Source organism: Psittacula echo (assembly GCF_963264785.1).
Source record: "Psittacula echo genome assembly, chromosome: 4".
In the NCBI taxonomy this organism is placed as follows: Eukaryota; Metazoa; Chordata; class Aves; order Psittaciformes; family Psittacidae; genus Psittacula; species Psittacula echo.
Genome location: NC_137738.1, coordinates 49,098,369 through 49,118,489, shown reverse-complemented (window position 1 = coordinate 49,118,489; position 20,121 = coordinate 49,098,369).

Here is a 20,121-nt window from a genome sequence, read left to right as displayed (position 1 = left end):
AGGAATGCATCAAACTACAAAACAACTCGTGGAAAAGCAAATGCTTAAAAAATGATAAGCACCAGAAATTACTTTCACCTAAATCATCATAAGAAAGAAGAAAACAGTTACTAGGAGCTGGTGACATGAAAATGGTTTTTAAATGGAATGTATTGGCGTGATCCTTCCTCCAATTACAGCAGTAACTTCAAAGGTACGAACTTAGATGACTGACAAAACAGAAAATGGTGAGATGCTGAGTGTTCAGATTCTCTTCTAAAGAAGTGCTAACCCCTACAAGTACATGTGAATTAATAGAAGGAGAAATTGCAAGCATGCAGTACCTCTCAAGGCCAAAAGTGTGTCCTCAGCACTCAGATGGGGGATCACATCCTTTGTAAAACTTTGTGTTAAAGGAGGAATGCTCAGAACAGCTACAAAAAGGTATGTTTATGTCTTCTGGGGGCAGGGACAAAGAAGGAAGGAAGAATGTTTCTTAAAATCAGCTTTTTTCATAATTTTCTTATCAGACTGTATGCTATGTTTTTACATAACAGAAGCCTTGGATAAAGTTTCGGTCATGTGGACGTGACAAGCTCATACAACAGCTTCACTCTCAGAAAGAGCAATTGAATTACACATCTGGTAAGAGAATTGCTACCCTGCAACTACAGCAGTGGTCACTGAAGTCTAACTAGTGCTTCCTATTGCATGCACTGTAGAAGCATTTGAACAAAATAAAGGAAAATACTCCCTGTAAAGTACTCCATCATGTCTCAGTTTGATAAGGATGGAACTGATGACATACCAGAAGCCTGTGCACAACATGGAGTATTGTTATATAGGGAAGGATGATGGAATATCCCATACAGCATGCTGTGCTGGACAGCATGGCAAGCAGAAACAGGGTTCCTTCCCCAGCCAGCCTGCATGTGGGTGCCATGAATGAAGCAGAGCTGTAGGCAGGTGTGCACTGTTTTCAGTAAGAGCTGCGCACCTCACCTTATGAAAGATTGGCCTCCATCCCTTGCACCTCCATCCAGATGCCTGCTCCTCTTACAGCAGACAGGCACAGACAAAAGTGAAAAACAGGCTCCAGTGAACTCAAACTTGGGGTCAGCTGAGATCATTCAGCTCATTTCAGCCAAAAGCCAAAGCAGCAGGATCAGCTAGTAACTTGGACAAACTGTGGTATCTCAGCCAAGCCAAACCAGAGGTTTGTTATAGTGGGTCTGGTAAAAGAGGTTTCACTCACAGGAAACAGTCTGCTGTTTCTGGTGAGTTGCAGAGTCCGTGGTGGTGGACAGCCGCTGCACAGCCTGCCTTGCCAGTGTCCTGGCAAAGCCGGTGGCCAGGGTGTCTCTATTCTGTGGCTCTGGAGCTAACCTCAGATTGCTTCCAAGCTTTATTTCCTTTTGTGGAGAAAAATGTCATTTTGAAGGCTGAGAGCTAGAATGGAAACAATACTCATGTTCTTGAAATCTCCTGTGGGATCAAATGATCATCTCTTCACACAGCTCAAGGGTCAGACTGCTGCTTCTTGGCAGCTCTTATTCACAAAAGCCCTTACTCAGAAAGCCCTGTGACCTTTTACCAAAACCAGGGGGTGCTGGTAAGATGTATTCAACAGTGGAACCACACTCAGCGCCACAGTTCACCCTATCATGCTGGCCATGTGCAGACTAGTAGAAGTGCAGGAATAGCAGCCGTATTCCTTTCCAGCCTCCAGCAGACATTTTTCCATTAAAGCAAACCATCCAAATGGTTTTGCAGAGCTGCACACTTGATCTACAAATATTGCAACAAAACCAACCTTTTACAACTTGCTGCTATTTATAATCCCAAGAACAATACTCATGTAATAAAACTTTCCTAGTAGAGCTAGAAGAGGCACTTTGTGGGTAGAGAAGCACAATTCCCAAAACTCACATTAAGCGACTTGGTGACTTCACCAAAAATCTTTTGCATCATTAGGAAACCAAACATATGAAGAAAACACAGTCTAAATCTGAGCCTTGGCCTAAAAGTAATGCTGCTGGCAGGAGCAAAGGGCGACATCAGATTACCACCTTCTCCTGGCTGAACTCGCTCCCACCACTTCTCGAGTAAGGCAGTCACCTAACCAAGCTCAGCAAGTGTTTTTCTTTGTAAAATCTCTTACTGCTGTTACTGATGATGATCTTGCCAATTGCTCCCTCACATGAACAGCATGGTTCATGTACTAAATTGCTGATTAAAAAATGGCACCTTCTTGTTCACATCACAAGTACTTGAGGAAAAAAAGCACAAGATCTATAAAGCATTAAAACTTACTAATAAAGTAGACATCTTTTGATACAAACCAGTGCAGTTTGCTGTAGGAGACACTCCACTTATCAATTCCCAAAAGTGTAAGAAAAGAAAGAACACGGCACAGCTGAAACAACAACCTGTGACTATCCAGAAGAGTGGCCCTCAGCTAGAGAGCTAATTGAGTTGCACGAGAAACAAATCTTGAGAATCACTTAGAGCCAGCAGTGACAGCGGGTTTCATCAGGAGCAACAACACGACTGTCTTCCCCAAACACATCGCTTACCTGAGAAACACTCCTGCACCAGACACCCCTTGTCTAATTAGTATAGAATCATTTGAAACACTCCACGTAAGGACCTTCCAATGCATGCAAATGCTTCACTTACAAGCGTGGCACCAAGTACCTGTAATGCTGTGAAGAACAGTACATAGCACCTATTGTAAAAAAAATCTGCTATGAAACCTATGGAAACATTATACTGCACATGCCTTGTGTGACAGATGGACAAACAGAATTGCAATTACATGTGTATTATCTTAGTAAAAATAGATATGAAGCATAAGTAACCATTTTAAAATGTTACTTAGAAAGGTACATATGTTGAAAGGTATTCCTCTTCAGGGAACATCAGTGCCAGCACAGATACACGCGGTGAAAAGTAAAAAACTGAAATTGGGTTAAATTCAAATGAAAGGGAATCAATTCTTCCCCATACCCGAGGAGATACAACCATGCAGAAATGCCACTTCTGAGGTATCTCACTTGCTGTGAATCAGCTCCCAGCACTACACTGCATGACTGACTGCAGCTAAGTGCCTCCTTTCGCAGAATTGCTCGTAAAAGAAGGGAAAAGACAACAACCACAACCAAGAGAAATGAGAGACTCTTTGCTGTAAAGCCTGTTGGCTTTCCCAGCTGGTCTAATAAAACTCTTGCCCTCCAATTTTCTCTCCCAAGAGAAGTAAGAAGTTTTTATGAACTTGAGTCAAAGTATTTGGAAATTTGGCAACGTCTGCAGAAGCCAGCCTGCCAGTGAGGAAAGGAAAGGCCAAATCATTCTGCAGCGCCCCGAGCACAGGGTTGGGAAAATAATTTTTTTCTAATACTGATTTTATTTTTCTGTCCTCGGGCAAGTCATTTAAAACATCAACTGACGTAAGTCAAACTCATCATAAGGGTAGCTGAAAGCACATTAGTCTTTATTTATACTAGTTTGAGATTAACAGAGTGTTTAAAAAGTAGGTTGTAGATAGCATAAGACAGCCCCAAATCTATCCTAACTTGAGCCAAATCAGACTGTTTCAAGGACAGAAGAGTAGAAATTGCCCACCTCTGTGCTCACTAGTCCCAAGCATTGCTCCCAGCTCCAGTGATTAATGTATATTATTTCATAACATTAATTTGTATGCCAACCTGAAAGAAAAACCAACTGTGTCTTCTCTACTAGCCCCAGCAAAAGAAAAGAAAAAAAGCAGAACAAATATAAAAAATGCTAGAGAGTTAAAAAGACTTCCAAAAGCCTTCATGCAATTATGCTGTTTGCAGCAACCAATTAAATTGTAGGCATTTTCTACTTTAAAATAATTGTTAATAGTATAATAATATAATAAATATACATTATAATAAAATAATTTTCAAGTATTGGCGAAATGGCGTGGAAAAAGGACAAGGGGAAAAAATACAAACTTTAAAGACCAAAAGATGAAATAATAGAGCAAATTCCAGGAAAATATATACTGAAATGATGGAGAGCTTGTATCCCCACTTTGACTGATATCTGAGGCTTTCATTTCAGAAGGCTTCCATTTTCAGAAGATATAGTAGGGCCATATACTTCCCCTCTTAGATCTAGTCAATGCTTATGATATCTTTTCAGAAAAACACAGGAATGCATAGGAACAGTAAATACACAACTTCTGGTGTATTCACATGGGCATGTTGCTGTTCTCCTAAGTGCAGCTTCAATAAATATGAATAAAAAAAGCACAATGCTCTGTTCTCCCACCTTAATTGAGTAGGTTAAGACAAAACAGTTCTTTCCAACTTGAAGGCTTGTTTTCTCTAAGTTAAATACTTTAAACAAATATTTAAGAGCAGCCAGATCATCATGTGTGCCCGAGGAAATGTTTGGCGCTGGCGGAGGCACAGGTGGAACATTTCCACCTTCTTCTTGAAGCAATCTTGGCCTTGGATCAAGACAGAAGAGTTTTCCAGCTCCTCTTGTGCTGGTAGTAATGTTCTCTGGGAGCCCATCTTGCTGGGTCAGCATTTCAGAGACCGTATTAGGTTCAACCCACACAGCTTCCTGCTCTCCAGCCCCCAGCTACATTGAACACAGGATTGCCAGTAAAGCTGGGTTTATTCTGTGTAGGTATTATCCCACTGTAACAAGCTTCCAGCTGAATCTGCAAGCTATTTCTCTATCCTTCTTGCATCATGTTGATGTCAAAACCTGGATTTATGTAGGTCATTCCAGTAGGGAACTAGAAATCATTAAATTAAAAGAATAAACAAAAGGTACTTCATTTCATATTCGCAGGTGAGAACAGATTTCTTGTTGCCCTCTTTTAGCAACACCTCTTTTAGTGGTGTTGCTATTGGCTAAGTAGTTTATAAAACATTTAGAAAAGACTTTGCATTAATTATAAATTAATAATCAATGTTCAATATTTGTCAATTTCCTGAATGTATGCTAAATTGCATAAGAGAAGAACCAGAAGGCATCTAACCCATAAAAGTGCACCACAGAGGACAAAAGACATTAGAAACAGGCTGAAACAAAATGTTTTTCTGTCTCTGGGATATCCCGTTGCCTGCAAAGGGCCAGAAAAGACAGCTCTTGCTGGGCTGCTCTCTCAAGAATCCCTCAGTGCCACTGTACACGAGCATGGGTAAATTAGGTGTTAGGTCACTACCCATGATCAGATTAAGTCTTCATAATTAATTAACTCATTAAGGCATCATCTGTCTGTCCTTTGCTCTGCAGCTCCTATCAACACCTAGGAGCATCTTCAACAGGGTAGCACCAGGAGGCAAAGTGCGTCTCTTTTTCCCAGAACTCACTATCATCTGATAAATGTGGGTATTCTACACAGTACTAAAACCTGCCATGTTTAATTTACCTATGGGCATTACGGTTGTAATGTAACGGTTGTAATGTAACGGTTGTAATGTAGGTCTGAATATATCTATTTCATATATATGAATATATCTAAAAAAGATAAAATCATTATATGTGAGTATGAAAACAACGTATTTTTGAAAGAAATCACTCTAAACACACACAAACCATAGATGAAAAATTAAAACAAAACAAACCAACAAAACCCAAAATTTAGAGTTGCATACATTAATTATTGGAAACAAAGGGGGAGTCTGAGGCTTCTTGGTTTGAGTGGTTTATGGTACACTTCTAAATTGGTTTCTCGTAGTTCCATGAAAAATTCCACCCCAAGTATTTTGGTGATTACACAAAACATCTGGCAGGATTAAGCACTATCAAATAATGCCTCTTTTTCAACTATTTCTTCATCTAAAAAGTACCTCCTATAATCTCCCTCTCATACGGCAGGAAGCCAGCCATTCCCAGGAAGAGCAACTGGTGCCAGGTGGACTTCTGCCACAACGACACCAGTGAAAAAAACATGGAGTCAGACTGCTTCTCTCTGCTGAGTCTTTGTAATTTCAAACATGAGCAGAAATCTGGAAAACTAAGGTTATTCAACTGACTTTTTTACTGGTCATAAAAAAATTGTAGAGAGATGATCTATGATAACTTTATTGGTTAATTAAATATTGTCTGTTGCTGTCTCCACATAATACTAAGTTTCTGAGACAGAATGACAGAGTATATGCTAATGGGTTAATAATTATTTAATACTAACATCTCTTTTACTAAAGAAAAAAATAAATAACGCAGGTTATCAAATAATTGGCAGATTGAGAATAGACCTGGTGGTTGTCGGTTTTGTTTGGCGTTTTCTTTTTCCTTAAAACAGACTGGCTAAAATAAAAATGAAAGCCTTTATCAAAGTAATGCACTTCCCAGGTGAGAATTAACTTCTTGAGACCACCTAAGCTAAACCCTGACTCTGAGGCAGGATCACCTTTTACCTTTGTCAGACCTGAGAGATATCTGTCTACTCTCCCCTTTATGTTTCCCTCAGCGCAGACTTTTTTCTTTTCTCCTCTCTCCATCTCCCTTTGAATAGATTCAACTCCAGTCCACCTCCATTCCTTATCTGCTAGAAAGATGTTAGGTGGTTAATTTTGGAAACAGCAGTTTAAGCCCATAACCACTGTTCTGTACCTTACAAATTCATTTGACTGTGTGGAAGCCAAATAACAAAATAAGAAGCAGCTGCTCTTGGAAGGGAGGGACCCATCATTGCCTTGTTCTCTGTCTTGATATAGTTCAGAAATCAACTGGTGGATATAGGTTTTCAACCTGTACGACTTTTGTGAGGTATCCCTGAAGGTATCCCTCCTATGCAGCCTTCACAAAGCCTCCAGTTTTCTAAATCTAAATGGATAATCTCTACTTTTATCCTAATTGGACAGATGGATTCAGAGGGCATAGCTTACTTCTGGGTTTAATCTCCCTCTTATTTATAATGTAAAAATTAGCAGAACAAATGCAAAACAGAAGGAGAGCAGGAGGTGGGACTTGATGCCTTTGGGGGAATGTGTTATTTTGCAGAAGTGGAGAGCATCCCTGCGCCCTACCCTCTGTTCAAACAGCCTGCATAGCCAGTCAAAGATATAAATACACACAAGAAACAAAAACATAGCATAAAGAGGGTGCCAAATGTACTGCATCCTTTGGACAAGAACAGTAGCATCTGTCTTCCCAACAAATTATGAAGATTAGCTTGCAGTTACTTCATCACATCAAAGTTTCCAGAATTTTTCAACACAGCAAACTATTGAACTCAATCCTGTTTCCACTGAAGTCAGTGGTAAATTCCCAATGCAAACAGGAAAAGTAACCTTGCTTTTGAGAAGGAAAACATTCCTTGGTGGAAAAAAAAATACCCATCTTTAAAACTTTCAAGCACTTGGCTGAGTTTTTTTGCTTAGAACTGATGCAATACACTTTGCTCCTGTATATATAACAACCCCCCCCCCAAACACTTACACAGGACGGGTTGTATTGAGGCAAAGAAGAAAGTTTTGTTGAAGTGTGGAGTTTATAAATACAGTGTATGCATATAAAGAGTACACATGTTCAAGAATGACATTCTTGCCTGCGTGTCTGAAGGTAGGCTTACTGTAAGATTTGCAAAAGATGGTGTTCGACATGGTCATCATTAAAATGTCTGGGTTTTCCTCCTGGATTTGCTGAGTTGCTTGTCATGGTCATAGATGCTTTTGGCAACTTTCAAACCTAGAATTACAAGCACTGTTAATATTAAAGTGAAAGGAATATGGCAACAAGTAATGAAATTAAAATCCTTACAATTAACAAATGCTATTACATCCTGACAGTAGTGATTAGCCTAGAGCTGTGGTGCAGAAATTTCTGTGTGTAGAAATTTCAGGGCAACATTTGGTGGTGATGAGACATCAGAGTCACATCACAGTAGCTGTTCTGGCTTTTACATCAGCAGTAAATAGCAGGATATATATTTTAACTAAAAATCTTCAAAAAAAAAAAGAAAAGCTAAAATCCAATGCTTAATGACAAGTTGTCTTTATAAGAGATTTTCATCGATTTAATACAATCTGCAACACATTTGGGCTGCCACACATATCCTGTTCTTACTGCATCTGTGTTGGGTATAAACCTTGCTCTTCAAACCAAACCCCAAACATTCACCAGCAGCATTTTTCCCCCATCTCTCCCTTCCTTCCCTACATTATGTCTGCCCCTCCACCTACTGCCCCCTAACTACTCCCCAATTCAGTACTATCCAAATGAGTGGATCCAAAAACATGCATTCAAAGGTTTAAAACTAACCTAGCTCTTTTGACAAGAAACTGCCTTTTTTTTCATTTCCAGGTTTGTTATATAGCCCTGCCCCACATTTGTATGAGGAAGTCTAGTCACTTTGCAATATTCCCATTCACCTTCTCAGTAGCGGGCTGTGCAGAGAAGGGCCTGCACAGGTGGTTTATGATCATACGTGAATGGCATTATCTGTTAAAATATTCTCCCATGCTCAGTTTGGTCATTCAAGAGTTACTCCAATACAATTATTTATACTTTTGCGTACCTGTTCTTTTCTGACACAGCTACATTGAGGATACAGTGTCATCAGTACAGGTTTTATGAATCACTGACATTCTTTCAAAGACCTCACACAAGTGTTGCAGCAGAAACAATAAGGATGATGGAGAGATTTAAGTCCAGACCACAGCAGATTGCAGGTGTTTCTTCCAAACATCAGGGGAAAAGCAGCTGTCAGATGTTCCCATATGAGCAGTACTGCACAGATTTGCAGCTGTCAACATTCATAGGCACAAACATTTTCAAATGAGGGCTCTCTTCACTGAATTTGGAGTCTTCCAAGCAAAACTAAATAAATCAGTAATTGTTTGGAGGACACAATACCAATCCAAAGCATGAACCCTTCTTATTTCAATTTTTGGCAATGACAGGTTTATTAATGTACCCATGAGACTGAAGCCTGAAACCCATACTTATACAAGAAACCTGTCTACATGTGACTCTGCCAGCTGCCAGCTGAGCTCAATAACCACAGACTATTTGCGGGGACTTCTGTGTGGAGCTGTATTTAACGTTTTCTGGTGGTGATATGAATTTGGGTCCTCATTTGCTGTATAAGCCATCAGACGACTCCAGGTATACTAAGCTACGTGGGTGTGAGGGGAGAACAAAGATCACACAGAATCTGCCTATTTGCTAGCTTTTGTTTTAACTGAGGCTTTAATTCCTTTTGTATTAGTCGCAAGTCATGACATTACCAAAATACATAGATAGTCCCATTTTGACAAAACATTGCTGGGCTGCGGGGGAAAAGAAACTACCTCTTCCCATAACTGAGCTTGCTTGGAACTTCCAGGAGCTGCAGTTCTTTAATATGAAAAGCTGACAAGCAAAAAGAAATATCTTAAATATTTATTTTAATTTAGGAAAACATTTACTTTTGAGTACAAGGATCAAGACCAACTACTTGATTCCTGAATTGATTTCAGGCCAGGTTTTGTGGTCACCTCAATGGCTGGGGTGAAGGAGAGCAGGGAATAAATTGAACGAGAAGATGGGATCCCCAACCCCTCCCCACTCTTACTCTCCTACAGAAGTGTCAAAGCAGGGGCTGTCCTTTCCCCACTCCCAAAGAGAAAATATTTGTATGAGGAAAAGGCATAAAGATAGGAAAACAGCTATGTCTCCATTCCTGCAAGCTTGGTGTTACAGCTGGCCAGTCTACAAGCTGTAAATCAACAAGCTTTGCTCCTTTCACAAAGCCAGTGCTTCAGGGATGTGCTGGGGTCCAGACAAGCAAGATTTCTATTGCAATTGCAGAAACAAACTATCAACAGTGCAAATACAAAAGCAGTGGCTTTTGTGCAATCTGTACATGGGATACACGTGCACAAAACAATCTTCTCAAACCTTCCCCCCAGTGGTGGTCAGAGGCATGCCCAAACTGCACTTTTGCCTTACGTGTCCCATACTGGTGCTCAGATTCCAAGCAGCTGACTTGGGTGATGATGTGGCCAGTGAAGCATCTTGCAAACAGAAAATTCTCACACAGTCCATGGTTTCTTTATGATACAGCATTTTGAAGACAAGTAATGTTTTCATAAACTATTCTAGCTCAGAGCAGAAAAGAAGCCTTTGTTTGTTTGTTTGTTCCCCCCCTGCCCCTTTTCCTTCTTCCAATAAAAGAAAAATCCCCCTACTGAGATCAAGTAGAATCAGAAATCGCTCAGCAGGGAAAACTGCAAGGAATTACAACCTCTTCTGGGAAGGGCAATTCCATTAGAGAGGATTTCCATTTCTCTTTTGGGAAGTGATATAGGATAAAGTAAGACAGGCCACTGAGACATCAGTGTTGGGGAATCAGTCTGGGTACAGAGAAGTTGTCCTTCAGGGACCATTCCCAGCAGCTCTGTCTGGGGAACTTGCACTTCTAACGCTGCTTTGCCACATCTTCCTCTCCCAGCTAACACCCTACTAGCACTTATCATTATAACTTACCAACAGCTTTTGCTTTCTGATGGCCCTTTGCCCTGTTAGAGTTTTACACACCCTCTTTAAAATACCAATACCACTACTGCCAGCAGATAATTATTTGTTCTGCCAACATAATGCTCTGGAGCTCACATATCCCATAATAGTTCTGCTTTTGAAACAGAGCTCCCCAAGGAGGCAATGAATTCAGTGCTCTTCCCCAAACCCTCTGTGCAACCTGGACAAGGCGGTCACAGTACACATCCATCTGTGATCACAACCTCAGAAGACTCATGATACCAATGCTGCTGTTGACTGCTTCTTTCCAGCCCAGTTGCACAATGTGTCATTTTCAGTAAGTAGTGGCATTTCATGGACTTTAAGTCATGTCTTTTTTATTCAGCTTCATTCATCTCTCTCTGTTCTTACAAGCCTGATTTTGCAACAGGCAAACTCTCAGTTTTCCATTAAATAGATAGTCTACGAGTAATGAACTTTTGTTGGTTGGTACTGTACTGTAATTTGGCAGTGCTAAGTACAGCTTAAAGTCTGACTTGGAATTTTTCAGGAGAGACTGTATTATTTGAACACCATATTCTTGTTATCCTGTTAGGATGAGAGGTTATGGTCCAAACCCAGACTTCCCTGAAAATTGCTAGTTTACATGCTCACAGCCTCTTGTCAGAGGTTTCTCTGTGAAGTACATCACCACTAGTTCAAGAGACACCCACAGTCACCTGTTTTTCTTCTGGCAAATATTCATCTGGACTAATGACCTAAGAAACACCCTTTTTTCCAGACAGCAGCTGCAGATCTTGGGTTGCTTATCACCAAACTGTGATTTGGTGATAATCAGCTGTGCTCTTTCAGCTGGTGGAAAAGGTCACGGAGAGGTTGACTGGTGTGCAGGTTGTCCAGCTTGCTCTGACCCTCTCTGAGGGAAAAGACAGACTAAATAGGAATGCTACAACCTCTCAGTCTTCTGGCTCTACCACTAGGCTGTTGCCTGAGTTTCAAGCAGCTTGTTAGGTTTTGTTGGTTTCTTTTTTTTTTTTGTTTGATTGGTTTGTTCTTTTTGATAAATGGTTTCCCTATCACTGCCTCAGAAGCAGCATGGTTCTGAGGTGCGGTTCTTACCTACGTACATGTTCTCATCCAATATGACATGCAGACACAAGCCCAGACTAGCCCCAGTCTTGTACCATCCTGTTAAATCTACTTCACCTCCTTCCCACAGCATCTTCAACAAAGTAAACACTCAAGGTATTTTGGAACCCATTAAAAGCAAATCAGTACTTTTAGCACCATAATAACTATTAGTCATTAAGCACTACTCAGCACAGTGGGAAGTATTCTGTAATGCATATCCTTGGAAAATTTTACAACCCTGGATAAGTAGAAAAGACACCAAAACAACAAACAGCTCTTAAAAATAGCTTGCATTAGAGGCTGGGTTAAACCAAGGTAAATCTGCATTCTCCTTTCTCACTTTGATTTATAAACTCCATATGCTTTTTTCATTAGTGATCAGGGTTTCCCAATAAAGCATTTGATAATGTTGTACTTTTTGCCTTTCTTAAACGCTTCTGGGCTGATTTTGTTAAGGACCTCATCAAAAGATGCTCTGTGTATCTACATTGCAAAGCCTAATCAGGAAAGACTGAGGACCAAGCTGAGGAAAATATCTCCCTTCTCCCTTTAGGAACAACACCTGAAGGCCAGCTCCAAAAAAAAGGTTGATTGCCAGATGAAAATATTTAAGGTGTTCGTGGCACCAAAGAGCAGCATGTCAGATAAACAGAAGATTTTACTACATCTTCAGTACATGCCATGGTATTTTGAACACACCTTTCAGCAGATCTGCCTTGATCAGTCTTGCCTTTGTGTTCCTTTGGAGATCAGAGTTGCAACATCCAAGTGGAGAACACAGCTTGGGGCAGGGTTCTTGCTAGAAACATCCCAATAAAATAGCACAGGAGTGTTGTACATATAATTTTGGTGCAGAGGTATCGTGGTGAAAAGCACAAGTGTACAAACATGCATTGAGAACAGCCCATTTCCTTCACCAGCACCTTCCAAACAGAGCAGCAGAGATGAGGAGGCACAAAAGTAATTAACAAGCAAAAGTAATTAAAATACCAACACTCTTGAACTCTTTGCAACATTAAGGATGCTGTCAAGACAAATATATTTATGCCTTCCTGAAATTTTTAATATGATTTAATAAAAAATTTGACTTGCCAAGTGTCCAAGTTTTTTGAGACTATTACATATTTTGTCTTATAACAACTCACGCATAGCCAAGCTGAATTATGCCTGGCGGATGAAGTTGCTAAGCCACTGGACATCATATTTGAAAAATCATGGCAGCCAGGTGAAGTTCCCGATGACCGGAAGAAGGGAAATATAACCCCCATTTTCAAGAAGGGGAAAATGGATGACCTGGGGAATTACAGACCAGTCAGTCTCACCTCTGTGCCTGGCAAAATCTTGGAGCAGATTCTCCTGGAAGGCATGCTAAGGCACATGAAAAACAAGGAGGTGGTTGGTGACAGCCAGCATGGCTTCACTAAGGGGAAATCCTGCCTGACCAATTTGGTGGCCTTCTATGATGGGGCTACAGAACTGATGGACACGGGCAGAGCAGTTGATGTCATCTACCTGGACTTGTGCAAAGCCTTCGACACTGTCCCAGATGACATCCTTGTCTCTAAATTGGAGAGACATCAATTTGATGGGTGGACCAGTCGGTGGATAAAGAACTGACTGGATGGCCGCACACAAAGAGTTGTGGTCAATGGCTCGATGTCTGGCTGGAGACCAGTAACGAGTGCTGTCTCTCAGTGATTGGTGTTGGGACCGGTCTTGTTCAACATCTTTGTCAGTGACAGGGACAGTGGGATTGAGTGCACCCTCAGCAAGTTTGCTGATGACACCAAGCTGTGTGGTTTGGTTGATACGCTGGAGGGAAGGGATGCCATCCAGAGGGACCTTGACACACTTGTGAGGTGGGCTGATGCCAACCTTATGAAGTTTAACCATGCCAAGTGCAAGGTCCTACACCTGGGTCGGAGCAATCCCAGGCACAGCTACAGGTCGGGCAGAGAAGAGATTCAGAGCACCCTGCGGAGAAGGACTTGGGGGTGTTGGTCGATGAGAAAATGAACATGACCCAGCTTCCGTGTGCACTCGCAGCCCAGAAAGCCAACTGTATCCTGGGCTGCATCAAAAGAAGCGTGACCAGCAGGTCGAAGGAGGTGATCCTGCGCCGCTACTCTGCTCTCGTGAGACCTCACTTGGAGTATTGTGTGCAGTTCTGGTGTCCTCAACATAACAAGGACATGGAACTGTTGGAACAAGTCCAGAGGAGGGCCACGAGGATGATCAGGGGGCTGGAGCACCTCCCATATGGAGACAGGCTGAGAAAGTTGGGGCTGTTCAGCCTGGAGAAGAGAAGGCTGCGTGGAGACCTCATAGCAGCCTTCCAGTATCTGAAGGGGGCCTGCAAGGATGCTGGGGATGGGCTCTTCATTAGGGACTGTAGTGACAGGACAAGGGGTAACGGGTTCAAACTTAAACAGGGGAAGTTTAGATTGGATATAAGGAAGAAATTCTTTACTGAGAGGGTGGTGAGGCCCTGGAATGGATTGCCCAGGGAGGTTGTGAATGCTCCATCCTTGGCGGTGTTCAAGGCCAGGTTGGATGAGGCCTTGGGTGACATGGTTTAGTGTGAGGTGTCCCTGCCCATGGCAGGGTGGTTGGAACTAGATGATCTTAAGGTCCTTTCCAACCCTAACTATTCTATGATTCTATGATTCTATATCTTGATCTTACTCTGATGCCATTGCTTTGCTCTTAATCCTTTCACAAGCCTTCCTGACATATCCTGCCTCTGCTCCAGTCCTCCTTACATTTTCAATCCAAACACACTCCTCTCAGAAAACAAGAACATAATCAGGAATTCAAGAAAAGCTCAGGGATCTGAGCACTTCCCTAGACTCATAATAAAAATTAGTTCACCAGACTACTCAGGACACAAATGAAACACAACACGCAGAAGATATCCTGCTTTTTCCCTCCAAAAGCTGTAAAACAACAACAGCAAATATGGATTTTCTGGCTGTAGAGAAGGCCAGCTTTAGAAGACTATTCATAGAAGAGCAATTTCCAAAATCTGAGTCATCCATACTGCGTGATGGTCAGCCACCATTTATTGCCCAGAACAATGTTGCATAGTGTAATGCAGTACAACTTTCTGCAGTCACGTCCAGTTTCTCAGACCTACAGTTGTTATATTTGTTTCTGCCTTTCTCTATAGCACAAGCTATAGAAAGATCCTTTTCTTTCTCCCCCTACCTCATCCTGTCCCTTCAGATGTTTTCCTTAATTTCATTTAGTCTTGTGGTCTTCATGTAATATTTCTGGGTTTTCAGAGCTCTTCTCGTCTATGTGCATGGTTTACAAAATATCCCTTTAGCCTTTTTATGCAGAGCTGTGTTTGCAAACGGATGAATCACAAACCTCATGCTTCTTTTTTTTTTTCCTTTTTAGAAGTAATTTCTACTGGAAATCCAGAGTTGCAGTTTAGCCACAGAGTTTATGGATATCTTGTGTCTGGGGGAAATGAGAAACTTGAGGTTGAACTTCCACTGTCCTGGCAAATGCTTGGCTCACTGGGCACTTGCCTGTTTTCAGGTGCCATTCCATCGTAAAATTAGAACTGTAGGGATTAAAAATAAAAATAATCTCACTCCAGTGTCTGCCAGAAGAAACAAACTGGATTTTCCACTTTACTGGAAAGAACCACGCTGAGATCAAGGCTGCAACTGGTTGAGAAGTTCATGGAAGTTACTGAATTGATGATGTCAAATTGCTCCATCACAGAATGCCTCTGACACCAAGTGAATAAAACGTTTGTTCCCAGCCTAGAACTACTGACTTGCATAGCAATCATGTAGCCAACCTAAATGACCTTATTTGCAGAATGAAAGTCGACACAATGGGGTGGGCAGAACTTAAAGCAGAGCTGGTTCTGCCCGTACGGACTGCCAGTGAAGGCTGGAGCAGGGGAAAAGGTGCCAGTAGGAAAGGCAAGACCTGAATAAATTGTGCAAAGAGCTGCTTTGAAAAACCCTGCCTCCTGTCTGGGTGAGTTCATGTGGGAAGGGCAGGGAAGATGCTGAAGGGGGATGAGCCCGCGTCCTGGAAAGGGACCTGGGTTTCTTTGCCACTCCAAGGGTGTCAATGCCTGAGAGGTGGATTGTGCTGCTGGTTGCCTTCTCTGTGCTGGTTTGTGCACATTTGTGGATCAGATACACACCCCCTTGCAAAAACAGTGTTTGCCTCTCCTGTTAAACTTCTTCAAAGAAAAACTGTAAGCAGTGCTTTCCAGACAGGGCATCAAAGGTTAAACAGAATCACCCAGCAGCAGCTGACAGGGACTCAGTCTTTACAGACAGACTGCTCCAAACAAAGCTTAAGGAAATACTATTGAAACAGCCGATCTTTCCAGGTATCTGCTCATTTTAGTTTAGCGTAATGAGGAACCATGAAAATATCTTACATATCCTACAGAATCATTATAATATTTCATAATAATAATTCACTGCCCTTGGCTTATACAGCACTGAAAGCAAATCCATCTATTTCAAAATACATTTTATATTTCAAATATTTTTAACAAAATCCATACTCCCTAAAGCAGATTAGGAGAAGGTGTTTTCTACCCTTCATTGAAACATCCAGATACCGAAACTGTGGAAGAAGCTTTCACAAAAGGCATACCAAAGAAATTCTTCACTCATCTCAAGGCATCAAAGAATTTAACAAGAGCCAGTGCAACACTCATCTGCAAAACAACTATGAAGAAATACCCAAATGGCTCTCTCCAGTAATCCAGCTGCATTTTCTCAATGTGGTTTCAGATTATTCAGGTGTTCACACACTTGACTCTATTCCTACTTCCAACCAGATGAGCTTAAATATTTACCACATCCCTCCCCAGCATGTGATGGCTGACCAGGCTGCCAAAGAACCCTTTCCCTGACTCTAAAACACAGGCACCAAAGAGCGAGGCATGCAACAGATTGTATTTAAGAGTATAATCTTTTAATGCTTCTGCCATAAGACTTGAAAGTTAATGATGTCCTGTGCTTCTGTCTGTCTGCTCAGGTGCAGGAACTGCAGTAGAAGGAGAGTGGCTCATTGCTGCAGACCTCTTCCCCTACAGCTTCAAGGCTTCCAGTTCCCTGCTTGGGAATTTGCAAACTAGTTTATAAAGTAACCAAAACAATGCAGATCAGGGACAAGTTCTTCATGTTCCTTCCTTAAGAAGACATCCAAAACTAAGGCTTCTTACACACGGTAAGAAAGCCTCAACTTGGTTTTGTCATCTTACAAAAACAGTTTAAAACTACTTTCTAATAAGCATTTATAATCCTCCAAGCTTCTTCAGCCTAATTCTCCTTGACAACACAGTGGCTAGTCTCCAAGATTATATTTGTTCTTTTGCCTGGTTGAAGAAGAGCTGTCAGGAACAGCATGTCAGACAACGATGCTTCTCCTTATTTCAGTGATACTCTCTGGCAGTGAAGTACTTGAAGAGCATGAGATATGAAGGTCTAACTCCTCCCTTGTGCTGAGCCATGGGAACCCAATTTTGGGTTTTCAGTTCTCTCTACAGAGAGAGTGTCTGGGCATTATGTGAGGGAGTTGAGGGTGGGTGGGAGGGAGGAAACATGGCAAAGATGGTAGGGAATATTTTTATCTACCCTCTCTGCAAGTTTCTGGCTGATGTTCTCCTTTGGAGCAGAAAAGATCCTCTCCCTGTTCCTGCTTACCTCCTCTAGATGAAGGTCCATCCAGTGGGCAGGGCTCGGGAGCAGCTGAAGCTCAGTAGCTATGGAGCTTGCTATGGGTCTTCAGCATAATTGAGCCCTCCCTCCGAAGCTGCAAGCTTGGCAGCTACTGTCATAGCTTCAGCAGCTATTTCCCTTTTTGAGTAAAGGTGGGAAGGTTTATTATCATTTATACTGGATTTGTCTGGATTATGCAGTTTGCCTACTCCTTTCACCCTTACCACCTCTCCAGACTTCACTGTGCACTGCCAAAGACCAAATATTTTCTGCATAAACAGTAAATAAAGAAAAAACAGGACCGTAACTCAGTCCAGGATGAATCTTGAAGAACTTGGCAGGGGGTGGGGAGTCATGAACAACTGTGCTGGCAACTTCCAATTTTTTTTATTTTTACCCCCCCACCCCACCTTTGCAGTAAAGAGTTATACTAATAAACTAAATGCAATCTGATTAAATTTATTGTGCTAACAAGCCTTTTAATCTAGGTCATTTTTTGTCTTATACCAGAAAAATCTATTTCATCAGCTGTAGCAAAGAAATGCTATGGTCATGGACAGAAATATGATTATTAAAGGGCAGATTCTTATTGTGAATATTTCTTCTTTAGAATATTCCTGCAAATATAAAATTATAGAATAGTTTGGGTTGGAAGAGGCCTCTAAAGGTCATACAGTCCAACCTCTCTGTAATGAGCAGGGACATCTTCAACTAGACCAGGTTGCTCAGAGCCCTGTCCAACCTGACCTTGAATGTTTCCAGGGGCATCTACCACCTCTCCAGGCAACCTATCCCAGTGTTTCATCACCCTCACTGTACAAAATTTCTTCCTTATATCTGGTATAAATCTATCCTCTTTTAGTTTAAAACTATTACCCCTTGTCCTACCACAACAGGCCCTGCTAAAAAGCTTGTCCCCATCTTTCCTATAGGCCCCCTTTAGGTACTAGAAGGCTACTCTAAGGTCTCACCAGAGCCTTCTCTTCAACAACTCCAACTCTTTCAGGCTGTCCCATAGGAGAGGTGCTCCAGCCCTTTATCTTTGGGGCCCTCCTCTGGATGTGCTCCATATCAAGAAGTGTGATACATTCCTTTACCCCAAGTACCTTTTTGATATTTGGAATAGTTTCTGATATTTGGAATAGGAGCAAACCAGATCACTGCAGCTGTGTTCAAGCCTAGACTTTCAAAATAACCAATGGGAAAAGGAATAAATAAGTAGTATAAATAGCAAATTATTACACATTTGGTGCTTTTATGATGTGCTACTTGAGGGAATACAGCATGCCTTTTGAAAATGAACATTTTGTTATTTTTTTCTGGTTATTTCTGAGTTTGTAGAGTCCCTTACTGCTGTGCAAAACACTTGGCTTCCTTTATCATTGAGTATGTTCAGGACTTACAAAGAACTAAATAAATGTCTTGTTATCTGCATTCTTAAGCTACAGAAACATCTGCAGCTTCAGGGGCGCCATCAGAGACATGTACAAGGACAAAGATGTCTGAAAGCTGATTGCTTTCAGATACTTATTCTTGCAACTCTTGTTGCAACAGCATACAGGTTGCAAAAGCATAACAGCTCTGCAGGTGGGCACCTCATCAGAGAGTAATTGCTCCTCACTCCACAGCAGCTTTGGGTGAGAGATTTGGACTTAATTGCAAATTGAAAAGGAAAGCTGCATGGTATGTACTTGAGCACCACTTTGATCCGTAGGTACCAGAAGAAACAGAAAGTCATCAACTGTTGATATCCAGCAGCAAAGAGATCCCTGTTCTTTCCTGTCTCACTAACCTTCTGCTCCTGAAAGCATCAAATGGGTTCAACCAAAACTAAACAAAAGCACAGCAAGTAATCTCTTCCAAACGTGATACCCAGCAACACAAACAGTCATTGAAACATCCCAAAACAGTCATCAGCTATAGTGGTAACTTGATCTTTCAAACTTTGCTAACAGATTATGACATTATCTCCCTCCCCTCAGCTTTTGACCCCTTACTTCCCAAGATTAGTATTTTTTCATGGTTTCAAAATTCTTTTGATGCCCCAAATCTAGCCCATAGCTCTGACATCAAACATATTTGCCGACTATATGCACACAGTGTGTGTGTATGACTTCAGGCAGCTCTTGGTATGAGGTTAGTTTGGGGATATTGTACACCCTGCTGATTATCAAGAGCAATTTCCAAAGAGGGGAGATGCAAGGAGGGGGAGGACCAGGGGAGACTTTAAAAAGCTGTCTGCCCCTGTGATTTTCAGCTCTTTGAAAAAGCAGGAAAGAATAGAAAAGCACCCCTGATGTGTGGTTAAGATAACTACAAAGGAACGATTCTTACCAGGTTCCTTCAGTAAAATGAAGGGTGCTTTGATTGCATTTTTTGACCTTGCTAATCTGACAGACATTGATGGATAATTTGGAACAGCCAAAATCTTTGTTCCAAAAACATTGACTCATACATGTTACATTCAGATGTTTTACTTGGTTCTTAATAGATATCAAAGCTTTCTTTAAATACTTCAAAATTGCATTTTATATGTTCAAGAATGTATGCATTCAGGGGAGAGAAAAGATAGAAAGGAACACCATAAAAGCAGCTTAAAAAGAATTATTAATGCCCTCCAACATCGACACTTTAAATACACCCCCCACCCCCCTACCCCCAAAACAATTTGTTTCTGCCTAATCAAGTTAGAAAATTAATAGCACCATGATTCTTAGTAAGCACTTAGGGCACTGAAGCCTACAGGTACAGGAGCTTGTGTGTGTCAACACTGCTATGCTGACTGCCCCCACCCCTGCCTCATGGATGGGACAGGAGCAGCCCAACCTGCTGGACCCAGCCAGCCCACCACTGG